The 14,092-nt window shown below is 32.7% G+C and overlaps 1 protein-coding gene across 2 annotated transcripts in view; it reads left to right on the forward strand.

Annotated features, from left to right (window-relative positions):
* LOC143255369 (protein turtle homolog B-like) overlaps positions 1-14,092 on the forward strand; it is a 290,442-nt gene that overhangs the window by 129,391 nt on the left and 146,959 nt on the right. Inside the window, exon 1 of one of the 2 annotated variants that reach the window (XM_076510910.1) lies at positions 2,477-2,608. The exons of the other annotated variant lie outside the window; for it this stretch is intronic. The gene's annotated coding sequence lies outside the window, so the exon portion shown is untranslated. Of the gene's footprint in view, positions 1-2,476; positions 2,609-14,092 lie in introns of those variants that run through there. 2 annotated transcript variants of the gene reach the window in all.

Here is a 14,092-nt window from a genome sequence, read left to right on the forward strand (position 1 = left end):
ACTTTGAATTAATTGTAACCAAACAAAATTGCAAATTTTATATTTGAAAACAGAAATAGATAAGAATCCATGTTGAAATATACGCGATGCTGAAACATGTTACACCGAAATTAATATTTTGATGTTAGTTGAACAGAGTGCAAACAACAGATGTGGAAATGTTTTATAAAAATGTATTATGTCAAAGGAAGTGTTCACATTACGTACTTTAGTGTGTATTATTCTAGTTTCTTTGTTAGAATAATCTTTGCAGTAGAACTAGGTTGAGATATTTGAAAGTCGCCAGTTAGACATAAATTTATTAATAATAAAATCTGGGTTTCCCACTTAACGTTCAGGCATTTCCATTTACCTAGTTAACAATAAAGCATTCTCAGTTATCCAGCTATCATTCAGATATCCTTAGTTGCCTAGTTAACAATCAGGCATTCTCTATTACTTAGTTAACAATCAAGCATTCTCGATTACTTAGTTAACAATTAGGTATTCCCAGTTGCCTAGTTAACAATTAGGCATTCTTAGTTGCCTAGTTAACAATCAGGCATTCTCTATTATTTAATAAGTAATCGAGTACTTAGTTAATAATTAGGAATTATGGGTTACCTAGTTTAGTTATTAAAGAGAATCACACAAAATGCATAGTAAAACGTTATAAGAAAGATATAAATGATTTGTATCCACGCGAGAGTAAGGACTTAAAGCAATGGTGAAATACTTATAAATAGAACAATAATGTGTGTATTTTTTTATTTTACAAAAGTTACATCGAACACATTTCTACTGTGATCAGTTGTTCAATATTTAAGTAAGCTATTTCAAAATGGCCGGTATCTATAATGGATATTTATATAGTCATCTGGTTCTTTTGGTTACTAGCTGGTAATCAAGCTGTCGTACATTACGAAAATAAAATTTTATGTTTTTATTACAAGTCCTCATTTTTTGACACCTTTGCTTATTTAACTATTTATAAACTTATCATTATATCCATTACCTTGCGGTATTATTATCAGTAAGTGATTAGAAGAGTTCTACCATACGATAATGTATTAATATCAGTAAGTGATTAAAAGAGTTCTATCATACGTTACTGTATTAATATCAGTAAGTGATTAGAAGGGTTCTACCATACATTGCTCTATGATACGTTAATGTATTAATATCAGTAAGTGATTATAAGAGTTCTATCATGCATTGCTGTATTGGTCAGTACGTGAGTGGAAGAATTCAATCATATTTTGTTATTATATTTTCGTTTAAATATTCGTTGTTTAAGCTATAAATATAGCAATATTAACTTTCATCTTAAAGTACTAAATCTGTGTTTCAGTCCGATTTTATTTCTTGTGATATAAAAGTTTAACTATAATAGTCTAACTTTTCATCAATATTTTCTTTATTAGACGTGAGCGACCGATTAATAAGGTGTTAATCATAATGAACTCATTTAAAAGATGAACAAAGTTCACATTTGGTTTAGCATGTGTCTGGTATACATTGCGCCTTTTCCAAAGTATTTGATTTTCAACAAACTTGAAATAAGATAATCAAAAATTCACATTCGTATCTTTGGTGGGCAATTAGTATTGGTGTTATTAAACAGAAAGCTACACAACAGGCTATCTGTGTTCAGCTTACCACAGATATCAAGACCTGATTTTTAGCAGTGTAAAGCCGCTTATGTAACGCAGATCCACCTTGGGGGGAATCTTAGGACAATGTTAAGCATATTTTAAAATTGAAATTTTTCCCCTGAGTAATAAATTAAATTTAAATTGATCTATTTTAATCATCCAATTATAGCATTTCAGAAAAGTATGTGCCAAACAAATTTCAATCAAACTAGAAACTGTTTTTGTTCTACATACCAAGAAAAATGTGGATATTTGCATAACTCACATTCGTTTAACTTAGGAATCTAAAGTATAGAGATACTTAGAGATGTATTGGAGCTCTTGTGCTGCGAAATACTGGATTTGCACATTTTAAAAGGTTATCTTACAGAATATAACTAGTGATATTTATCCTTTTTACAAATAAAATAAAAAGTCATTTTTTGTATTTAATAACGTTAATCTTAATTATAATTGATACCTTCATCACTGGTAAGGGTATAAAATATTAATAATATATCTAATGAATAATGTGAGCTAGGAAAAATATGTTAATACACTTTATTTTGAAACATTCGAAAAAAATAAGGGAATTGTGGTATCAAAGGAACACGTGGAAATGAGGCAAGAAAGCCTGGATCCCAGTGAGTTATTTGTACAGGTGGCTTCTCTTTCATATTAGCTTCAAAAGTCTGAAACTCGGCTGTTTAAGCTTTAATTTTACCAACCTTTATACATGTGGTAGTAAGCAGATGTTGTGAGTCCAAAATAAACAATAGCACAGGTAGATGTTAAACCAAGAGCACATCTTCAACATGAACGGTGCAATAAGAACGTGTAGTTTTGTATGAAATTCAAACCAAAGAGCGAAAGGCCGCCTACAGCTGTTACCTATTTTAACTACTCGCATCATTGTCTGTCAGCTAGTCAGTCGGTAGACGCTAAAATATCATCACATAAAGGACTCTGAATGCTTGAATTTCTACTGTCGTAACGTAAGTAAAATATACAGATGTCATGAATCACAAGAATAATTATACACTCTGTAGAATACAATACAATATAACATATGAAATTAAAAAGTAAGGCATATAAATATTGGTTGCTCTTAATTTTGGTTTTATTTACTCATGAAAAAAACAATTTCAGTATATTATTTTTTCTCCTTCTTTTGTTACTGTTGTTTATACAATAACCAGCAAGTTTTGTTTTCATTCACATCTATATATCGGATACTTACTGCAGATTTTCGTACTGCAGAGTACTGCTAATTAATTAGAAAAATACCTACCATGGAATTTAAGCTTTGTTGCATACTGATAAGGATGTTGTGGGTAACGTATGTGTGTGACTAACTGGCGTAGACGTTACGGCTATGCATGCCTGGTTCTTTGAAACTGTGTGTGATGTTTATATACGTCTTGTTCCTCGAATAATTTGCGTTTATGTGTATAATAACTACATATGTTTTACACATTTAAAAGTGTTCATCCTGTCTTATTACAGTACAAAAAAGATTAATGCGAAACACGAGGTATATTCGTTTACAACTTTCCTGGGTTGGCCTTTAACTGATAAATAATGCACGTAAAGTATGCTGAAGTACCCAAGGTAAAAGGTTATTCTCAATGCTATGCAATTAAAATACCTTAGTTTCCGTTAACAATGATCTCAACGTTTTGAAAGATTCATTTTTAATCCCATTTATTTGTTATTCCACTGCTATTGTTTTCTTTATTAATTCTCATCATTTGTTCTTCCTTTATGTCATGTAAAAAATATACACTTGCAATTTATTATGCATTATACTATATTTATTATAAAAATGTTTTAGTATTTTTAGAGGATACTGTTTCTTTGATTTGTTTTGAAATCTCATATTATTTTTATTATTCTTAGTGGTATATCAAGTGTACCTCCCTAGTACAGCAGTAAGTCTTCTGATTTACAACCTAAAACCAGGAGTTATTACCCTGGGTTGGCTCAGCAGATAGCCCGATGTGGCTTTGCTATAAGAAAACACACACACACACACGGTATATCAAGTAAATATTATTTTTAACGTTGTTGAAAAAGAAACTTAAATCAAATAAACATTATATTTCGTTGTTATAAATATTTAATGAAGCTTTATTCTCTTTTATTAAGACTATTTAGGACTATAAACACCGAAGAATTGAAGTTTAAGTAGATTTCATTTTACTTTGCTTTTATTTTCTTACTAGTGTAAGTCCCCCTCTAGTACAGTGGTAAGTCTATGGATTTACAACGCTAAAATCAGGGGCTCGATTTTCCTTTGCGGACTTATCTGATAGCCTGATGTGGCTTTGCTATAAGAAAACATACACACCCACACTGGTATAATACAACCTATGATGTTGTAGAGAAATTAACGTGAAGTTGTTATCATTTAGGATGGTTTAGATTATACGGTACAAAATTAAGTTAGCACATTTTTTTCTTTGTTCACTTTACTTCCAAAAATCAATATCTTAAAAAATAAGAATTTAATGTTATATAAAACTTTAAAACATTTTATTTAATGAATAGGCGGTACACTTGATAAACCTTAGATGTTTACGCCCTCGGTGAGCATTTGATCAATAAGACAGGAGTTTTAAATAACAGTAATTGTCTATACACCTGTCTAAAGCATGAACTAAAGATCTACTAATGAGATTTCATTATTCCTTTTAGCATAATGTGGCCATTAATATACGGCATATTTCTCAAAATTATCAATCGATAACGTTAAGGTATCTGCAGTTTTGAAACTCTTTTTTTCAGTTGGTGTTTACATGTATATTTTTCAACATACTTGAGAAATGAGCAAAGCAAAAGTATCTTTCCTAAAAACATTAAAAATATATTAATAATGTTTCAATTAAAACAACATGTTCTCATTAATAGATAATCGAATGGCTGTTAAGTATTGTCTAGCTAAGTCTGTCCTTATCATGGACACGATAATACATTTTGAAAACGCTAACACATTACCAGGAAGGTATATTGCTTTGTAGCATAGCAAATGTTATAATGTTTACTTAAAAATTAATAATAATCTAGCATCACGTCAGTTTTCAGTCTCAGACAGCAGATTTTTGTAAGAGGTCAACAATGTTTTATAAACTGGGCATTACTTTATGGTTATTGTGCCCAATCTATGAATTCGAAGATTTATGGTTCACATTCCGTTTTTACCTAACACACTCCGCATCTTAAAACTGTGGTTGTGCTATGGGAGAGTGACGGTTAGGTCCTATTATTTTATAAGAGAAGAGTAGTCCAAGAGTTGGCGGCTGTTGCTGCCTTCCTTCCAGTCTTTCAGTTCAAACATTAAGAGACGATTAAGTGCATATAGCCCTTTGAGAATAAATTCTAAAAAAACGAACAAAATATTTAAGGCTTGTCGAGCATTTCAGAAACTAAAATATTCAAGTTGCATAAATGTCTCAGTCTTTACATAGTTTAAAAAACAAACTAAAATTATACTTTGACTGTTTTTATTTTTCATTGTTAATATCAATAGAGTTGCTTGTTTGTTTGGTGTGTATTGGCGCAAAGCAACTAGGCTATCTTCGTCAAACAATTAGTAAAAATCGTAATAATTTTATAAAATGTATAAATAAATCGAGTTAAAACTAAATGTCCAAACTTCAGGTAAAAGTGTCAAATTGAATTTAAAAGGCCAACGGCCTGTATAAACTCAAAAACACAATAAAATTAGATAGTGTCACCCTCGTCAATAACACTGTCCAATGTCAGAGGTAAATCTGTAGTAAGTACATGTTTAAAATGATTTTGCTGCTCATGGTGTTAACGGCGGCACGACAGTAAAATGTGGGTTATTAAGACTTGAATCTCACAAAGGCCACACATTGTTGGATCAGTTCCAAGTAAACGATGAGTTAAAACAATCATGACCAGTACCTAGCCTAGTCAGGACAACCCCTTTCTTCTGATTCTTATGGAACCAAGATAGCTAAAGAACAATGGTAGATTTGATCTGGAAAGGCTTGTTATCACGTTTATTAATACAATTCGACTGCCAACTGATGCTAAGCTGTGCCTTGAATACATGATCATAGTCCGTGTATGATACAGACATGTCTGTGACAGCACCAGTGCAGACTGACTTAGCTGCAGTGTTAAGGAGCTCGTTCTCGCGAATACCGGTGTGGCCAGGTAACTCGCAAAACTGGATGGAAAGAGAATATAAAGACAAATAGGGCAGTCTTGTTTTTATTATCAAGGAGAAGAGTTGAGAATGAACGTGGAGCAATTCCAGGGCCAGTAGAGAGCTAAGAGAGTTAGTGAAAACGGTATACTCACTGTACTGCTAAACTTTTACATGATCCAGGGCAAAAGAAATGAACATAGAAACTGTAGATAAAATCCTGTGAGCAACCATTGAGCCAAAACAGACCATGGCAGCGCCCACAGAAGTGAACAGTCCCTAAAAGTGGAAATAGAAGAATGTTTCGAAGGATGTTTTGGAAGAGAAGATGGTACTTCCAGTTAGGAGCATACACGTTCCTCAAATGACTATAAAAAGGCATAGTTGGAAATGGTAATAAGCCATGATGAGATGTACTTATCGTTGGAGACAGCAAGGTTATCCAGTGACAGATTCAATTCAACCAGCTGTGCTGAATGCAAAGGCCAAAAGGAAAAATAACAGGCCATGTGTTTTGAAAGAGCATAGCCTACTGAGGAAGAAAGATATAATCCCAGGTGGGATGATGTTATAAGGATCGAAGCTTGGTAGCATGCTGAAGAGAAATTTTCAAATGACATAGATGAAAATATTTGTAGTATTCTGTGTACAAACTCCGAACTGGAGATGTGTGGAAAGCACTCGTGGAGAGTCTCAGTTTCGGATGGTGAATAGGGTCCAACATCTTAAAGACAGTAACGCTGATAGAAATATAGATCAAAGCCCCATAGCTTGGTTTGGATAGGTAGAACTTGAGCATACCATCTCGATTCACTCCCCCAGAAGGTAAAAGAGAGGATTCTGGAGGATGTTCAGTTCCCTTGTACACTTGACGATGTGAGAAATGAAAGTAAGTTTACGGTCAAAGATAATCCCCAAAAACTTTGTCTCTGGAACCATGGGAAAAAGAAAATCACCGTTACATAGCTCGTGACTGGGATGTAAAGCCCATTGGAGACAAAAGTGCATGCAAATGGTTTTGGAGAAAGAACAGGTAAATCTGTTTCCTGTGGTCCGCTTCAACAAGCAATTGAGAAAAGTTTGAAAATGCTGCTCAATAAACTTCATATTTGATGATTGACAAGAAAGGTAGAATTTGTTGGCATAGAGACCGTTTCTAACAATAGGAGAAAGTTGAACTTGATACTGATAATGTGACACTCGAGACACGTCCCTAACGTGAATGAAAGTTCCACACAATTCCCTGCTTCCAGGTACTGTCATGAGTCTTTTCAAGTTAGTTAAAAAAGACAGAAACAAAATGTATGAACATCTTGTTTCTGTCTTTCTTTCTTTCTTTCTTGTTTCTTCATTCTTTAAAAAAGGCTTCCATGATCGAGGTTTTAAGTAGAGTCGTTGGTCTATGGTGGAATGCTGTTGATGGAACCCATACTGAGTGGGTGAAAGGAGGTTGTTCGATTCAATAAACGAAAATGAAGAGTATTAACTATTTTCTCTAACACCTTATAGAGATATCTAATCAAAGCAATTAGACGATAACTAGAAATAATCTTTGAATCCTTCTCAATCTTCGTAAAATGTACGACAATAACCTTGACTAAACATCAAGAGAAACATTCTCGTACCAGCTCTGGTTAAAGACATCCAGAAGAAAAGCAAGAGAGGTAAGAGAGAGATGGTGAAGCGTCTTATGGTGAATGTAATTAGATCCAAGTGATAAACTGCAAACTTAAGTTCCATTGAAAACTAGTGATTGTAGCTCTTGATATGACTGGCCCAAAAGGAAAGACGCAATCACTCTGCTGAAACTTGACGAAAGAAGAAACTGAAATGCTAGGAAGATGAGAAAAACTCTCACCAAGAATATTAGCAGTACTTCCTAGATCAGCAACTACCTGGCCTTTGGAGAAGAACCACAACGCAAATTACAGATTGATGGCCTAGTTAATACTTGTATGCATCATGGTCTCTTTCACCATACTTGAAAGAACCACGACAAGATTTCTTTGAATGTTCAAACTGTTGACACTGGAAGCATCTCAGAAAGTTATAAGTGTATGGCTAGGCCTTAGAGTTCAGATAATTTGCCTTGACAGAGGCAAATGGATATGGCTAGATAAAAATTAAAAATAATACATTAGTGAAGATATGGCGCACAGCAGAATCCCCTTTAGTGGAAAAACCAGCGAGAATCTTCAACTTGGTGATGTTAATTTAAATCCCTCTAATGATCACTCCTCAAGAGGAATTTAAAGTAGTATGGGGAGTAACCTCAATGGGTATATCCCCAATAGTCTTTGATCTTAGAGGTGTTCGCTCTGTATAAATACTTCCAAAGCATAACTTCCTGACTGATTTGGGAGAACCAGCAAGCTGTTTAGAATGAAAAAGGTAGACATTTTCTCAAAGATTTGTCAGATAAATAATATAGAATTGAGATGTAGGATCTGACTTTGGTGGTAATTGAGTAACAAAGTCATTCATGCGTGGTCATTTACCTATTAGCTGTTTCTTACTATTTTTTTTTCATGATTAGGAGATCCATAATAAATAGAGAATGATTGATTGCCTACTGATCTCACCCACCATAGAATCGTACGACGAGACGCACTACAGCGATAAATAAAGACACTACAGCAACACCAGGATTTTTTGTGAGCACTAAACCCCAATACCTGCATTAAACACAATGTTCACAATACACCTTCAAAACGCCCAACAATAGTACTCCATTGATCCTGTTCCAACAAGATCAGCCAATTAAACCTGCAGAGGTTACTCACTTACAGAAATACAAAGCCAAAGTGGTATGTTGCAGTGCCCCAGATATCACTTAACCACCATAATCTTCTCCTTCCCTTCACGAGTCGATACACCCTGTAAACACGTGGGTGTAGGTTTAGATCCTAGAAGAGGTAAACTGAAGATTTAGAACATTCTAACCACGTACGGGAATCCACATCGAGAGGAACAATACAGCATACAGATTAGTTGCTGATTATGTGTAATTATTTCTTAAGCATTTTATTGTTGTTCTCTTATATATGATGATATTAAGTTATTTTTTTATGTCTACAATTTACAGAAAAGTTGTTTACGTGCATTTTAATTATTCTTACTTGTTATTTTCTCAATAAACAAATATTGTCTTATATTTTTGTATTTTGTTTCACCATTAGAAATTGCCTTCACTCCCCAGTTAGAAGCTCAGTGGTACATCTAAAGGCTTATAATGCTAAAAATGCATTTTTTCGCTTAAAAACAAAACAACAACAACAACGATTTAAATCAAACAAAACATGCCATTCCTTTTTAACAAATTTGTTCATCTGTGATCTAAATAAATTACAAGAAAAAAATAGTCGATTTCCTGAAAACATAATGATTGGTAATTTTATTTCCTTGTGTTATTTTCGTCCTAGTTTCTAGCAATAAGTCTGTAATATTTGTTCAAAATCGACAGTATTGCCCTTTGTATTACAAACATGTCCATCCACCACTATTAAACGTTTTCTTTTAGCAATAAATCAAATGCTATTCTCGTTGGAGTTAGTCTAGTTAGTCGATTTTCAGTTTTGTTCGTATCACGCAGAGTTGGAGTAAACTGTACGCAGAACGTTATTGTATCTCACAATAGTGAATCGTTTGACATGCTTCAGCATTTTATGAAAAAAATAAAAATAAATAAATAATAAAAGTGTTGTTATTTTCTAAGATCAAAACTGTCACGGGCTATCTGCACTCTACCTATCACGGAAATATCGACCCTGAAGTTTAGATGGCCCGGCATGGCCAGGTGGATGAGGCAGTCGACTCGTAATTTGAAGGGCGCGGGTTCGAATCCCCGTAACACCAAACACGTTCGCCCTTTCAGCTATAAGGGCGTTATAATGTGAGTTTCAGTCCCACTATTCGTTGATAAAAGAGTAACCCAAGAGTTGGCGGTAGGTGGTGATGACTAGCTGCCTTAGGGACGGCTAGCGCAGATAGCCCTCGAATAGCTTTGCGCGAAATTCAAAACAAAGAAATAAACAATTTTCAACTAATTTTATCCTAAAATACTTTTCAATAATTTATGATAAGCATGTAGCTCACGTGAAATTTCCTTGATAGTTTAGAAAATGACTTGAAACTATAATCAGGCGATGTAAGCAAAAATAAATATGTTTGGTGGAGTTGCTGATTGATTAGTAAGTCTGTTACAATGGTTGATTGACTACTGAGATAACAAATTTGTTATTGAGATTGCCTCTTATTCGTGAAAATGTTCGATAAAAACAGAGATAGGAGAAATACATTGGACACAATAAAATTGTCAAGTACTGACAGTAGTGACAGAACGTAGCTTTGTGCTTAATTTCAAAACAAATTAAAGCATATTTTGTGAAATTCCTTTTCATTATAAGTGCGGTAGTACTTATAGTTAAAATAGACCAGATAAAATAAACTACGAAGAGCATATAAACAAAAATGTACAAGCACATTATACACACTGTTGAACAGGAAACAAACAAGTTAAAGAGTAACAAAGCACCAAAGCACCTTAGCAGAGTAAAAACGAACATTTCACTAACCCATTTATTTGTCAATCTGACTGAGTGATTGATGTTGTTAGAAAGATATAGCTCTCTTTAGCCTTCACCTGACACAAATTTGAATGCACATCATTGAATTACGCTACCTTGACTGAAAGTATTTTTCTTAATTTTGCTTATAATCATACTAATAACAAATAATAAAAATAACCATATTGAAATACTACGAACGAGCTAACAATACACTAGTAGCCATATTATATGATTATAAGCACTCTTTGTAAGTCGCCAAGTAACAACTCGTCATCATATCACGTGTGGGAGCACGCGCTAAGTAATCATCCTGCAGCTGTATTAACTGGATAAAAAAACGAGGACAACATAGATTCTTTAGATGTAGCTTCTAACAGCGATCTAAGATTTGAAAGTGAAATATTCAGCCTGGCTGGGGGTTCTGTGTTGAACAAAACAATTATATCATAGCAGTCAGTGCACAAAATCTGAATTTCCTACCTAAGGAAGAACACTACGACTGCCGATGTCTGCTGGCACTGGAAAAAAGAATGATGCATTCTCTAGTTTACCCCTGCATTATTTTCAAACCAAGTGTCACCTGTTGACTTATAAGGATGTATTTTAGACAGTACTTTTTTTTAAAATATGCCTTTCAAGGAAACAAAACGAGAGCAAAAAAGTAAGATCCTATGTTTATGTCTTTGACAAGTCTCTGTTCCAGCAAAGAGAGAATTTTTGCAAGAATAAATAAAAGTGATGCTGAATATGCGAAATAAACTTTAACCATTAACTCAGCCAAAGAAAAGGCTCCCACCCTGGCGATATGGAATAAAACCTAAAACAAACAATGATGTTTGGAAGTAAAGCCCAGGAAATATTGATATGCTTAAACTTAGCTACGAGAAGGATAGGCCAAAAGCCCATTGAAACTTAGCACCAGTAAAAGCTACGAGACGGATCGGCCTAGAGCTCACTCATTCTCCAGACTTATTACCAGAAAAGCTGTGAGGCAAATGTAAAAACAAAATTAAATAACAAATATATGAAGTATAAATGGGAGCACCAAAAAGTCAGGAAACAATGTACGAATGGACAGAGTAACGTTACAACATTTTGGCCGATTGTAACCTCAAAGTGGGTGTGATTATCGTTCATGTATTTCTTTGTAACTTCTTTAACTGTTCAAACTAAATTAAAGGTGTATATAGCTAAGTTCCTCTGTTGTGAACTTTGTTTCAGCAACCGACTAAAAATATATGCATGTAATCAACTTATATGATCGTAAAAAATGTGTGATATCATCAGGATGTGTTTGATAACAGAAGTAAGATATAAAGCTCCTATAGTCATACTTTGCTTATGGGAAATATTATAAGTGGACCAATAGAATAGTATAATAAATTTATTGAGCATTTAGAAAGAATTAGCTATTGATAAAGCTGAGTTAAAGTATGTAATTTGATTAAGATTAACAGGAAAATACGAAATTGGCATAGACGGAACGATAGTTACGCCCACTGTGAGATTGTCATAAAAAAACCAATTGTTTAATGTTATTCCACTCATTTTGACCTTGTTTCCTTACTTTTTAGTGCTCAAAGTCCTACTTCTTTTTTTTATTTAAAACTTTTTACTGTTGTAACTAAATTAGATACTTCATCTGGCGATATAGATGACTATTTTATCTACTACAGTTCTATTTTATAACTTCCAAACAAAGTAAAATTAAATTTTAAGGTATCAGTTGCTTTTCAGAAGACATTTTCCAAACTTTCTAAAACAATTCATACTTTATTATTAAATACAAGTGAGATTGATTCGTATGTGAAGTTTATAATATCAAAGGTAATAGCTCACAGACGAAGTTGAAAGGAAACTCGCTTAAATTTCAAGAATAAAATCAAGTTAAGCTTACGATTTATTTTATATGCAAATTAGGCTTTTCTTCTTCTATTCAAAAGAGATCACTTTAGATCTAGACAGATATTTTCCAGGATTCGAATTAATAGCATGGAAACTGAAGTCCTTCCTACACAATCTAAAATTTTACTTGTTTTATCATAGAAATTATTTATGCAAGTAGATACGAAAGAAAAGTATTAATAATGATCGTGAGAGAAAATTTTAGCGTATAGGTTAATATATCCGAAAATTGACAACAAATATTTGAACGAAACTGTATTCAACTTAAGCATTTAAAAAAAAATATTCTGAAGAAGTACGTTGAATTAAATACATCCGGTTATATACCACATCAACCTTAAGTCAAGTCCTTAAACTTAACATACTTATCAGTCACTGGTCAAACTCAGCCTAAACGTTAAAAGGTGAGAAAGCAGACATAATTATTCTTAATGCAAACCTTTATTGAAAATAATAAGATATTTGTAGAGTAAACTTTTTGCATCTTCATGGTATATAACAAAGGTAAAATGCTAACTCAACATGAAAATGCTAATATCAAGAAATATTTTACAGTCATTAATAATCCGTTTGTAATAGCTATTAGGAATACACACCATATTTCACCTGACTTTGATCACGTGATCAGTATGGAAGACATTAGTTTGCGTTATTATAAAATACTCAGTCAACAAACAACCCATGAATTGATTTCAGTTTCGTTTGATACTTATATCAAAGTAAGAATTGAACTTGTTTTAAAAAAAAGAATAAATATTCTTTATTGTGTCTTCATTTTCATTCATTTTTTACCAAACAACTGTTTAAAATAGAACTAAATTAGACCAAGGATTATCCTCGAAATTTTGAAACCATAATATAAATCTTTATTTTCCAGTACTGTTACGTGTGTTCTACTTTCATAGTACTTGCTCTTTCATTCGTGTGAAACTTCATTTTATGATTTAATTATGTGAGATTTCGATTTTTTCGTCATTTAAGAATTGTTTGGTAGTGTTTGACAGAATTAAGAAGTTGTATGCATCTCATTGACTTAGCATTTAGTTTACTGTTTATTGTCTGTTTTTTATTTATTGATTTTTATATTTAACGTTTTTCTTTGAAACTCGTAATTTAATCTTCCACTTATTCTGTGTTTCTGTGAAAAAAATAATGTTTCATTGTAATTAGAAATGATATATTCTATTGAAATAGATGAATTGGAGTAAGCTGACTTTATTTTCCCAGTTGATTGTTGTAAGTTAATACTTATATGAAAACCAAAATAAGAAAATTAGAAAGTATGGTATTGCAGGTTTCTTATTTTATGTAAATGCTAAAAATGAATAAAACATATTTTACAGTTACACCTATGATTTTAACATTGAAATACCTTCAAGGTGATAATCATAAAATATATACAGAATTATTATTTTTCTGTTTGGCACTTATGTTACGGCTTTTTTTTAAATAAATTGTGGGATTACTTAATTAATCATGAAATATGCATGAAAACCCAGAGGATTAATATGTAGTTCGAAATTTTACCACCAGAGGCTCTGAGACATTAATATTTAAAATATTATTTTTTTAATAACAAATTGATCAAAAATTTCTAAATAATTACCTTACAATTTTAAACAAAAACAAATTAAAGGCAGTATAATAGATAAAGAATATTTCGTTTAATTGCATTCTATAGTGAGTAAATACAGTGAAGAAACTTCATTGCACTCAGTGAGATGGATCTCGAGAGTAAAATGTTTATTAGGTGACTGCTGATATGTGTGCTAAGAAGGTCAGTTTATTGAATTTTACCAGACGAACAGTGTTCAATGAGAAATGACATT

The sequence above is a fragment of the Tachypleus tridentatus genome, chromosome 7 (assembly GCF_004210375.1).
Source record: "Tachypleus tridentatus isolate NWPU-2018 chromosome 7, ASM421037v1, whole genome shotgun sequence".
In the NCBI taxonomy this organism is placed as follows: Eukaryota; Metazoa; Arthropoda; class Merostomata; order Xiphosura; family Limulidae; genus Tachypleus; species Tachypleus tridentatus.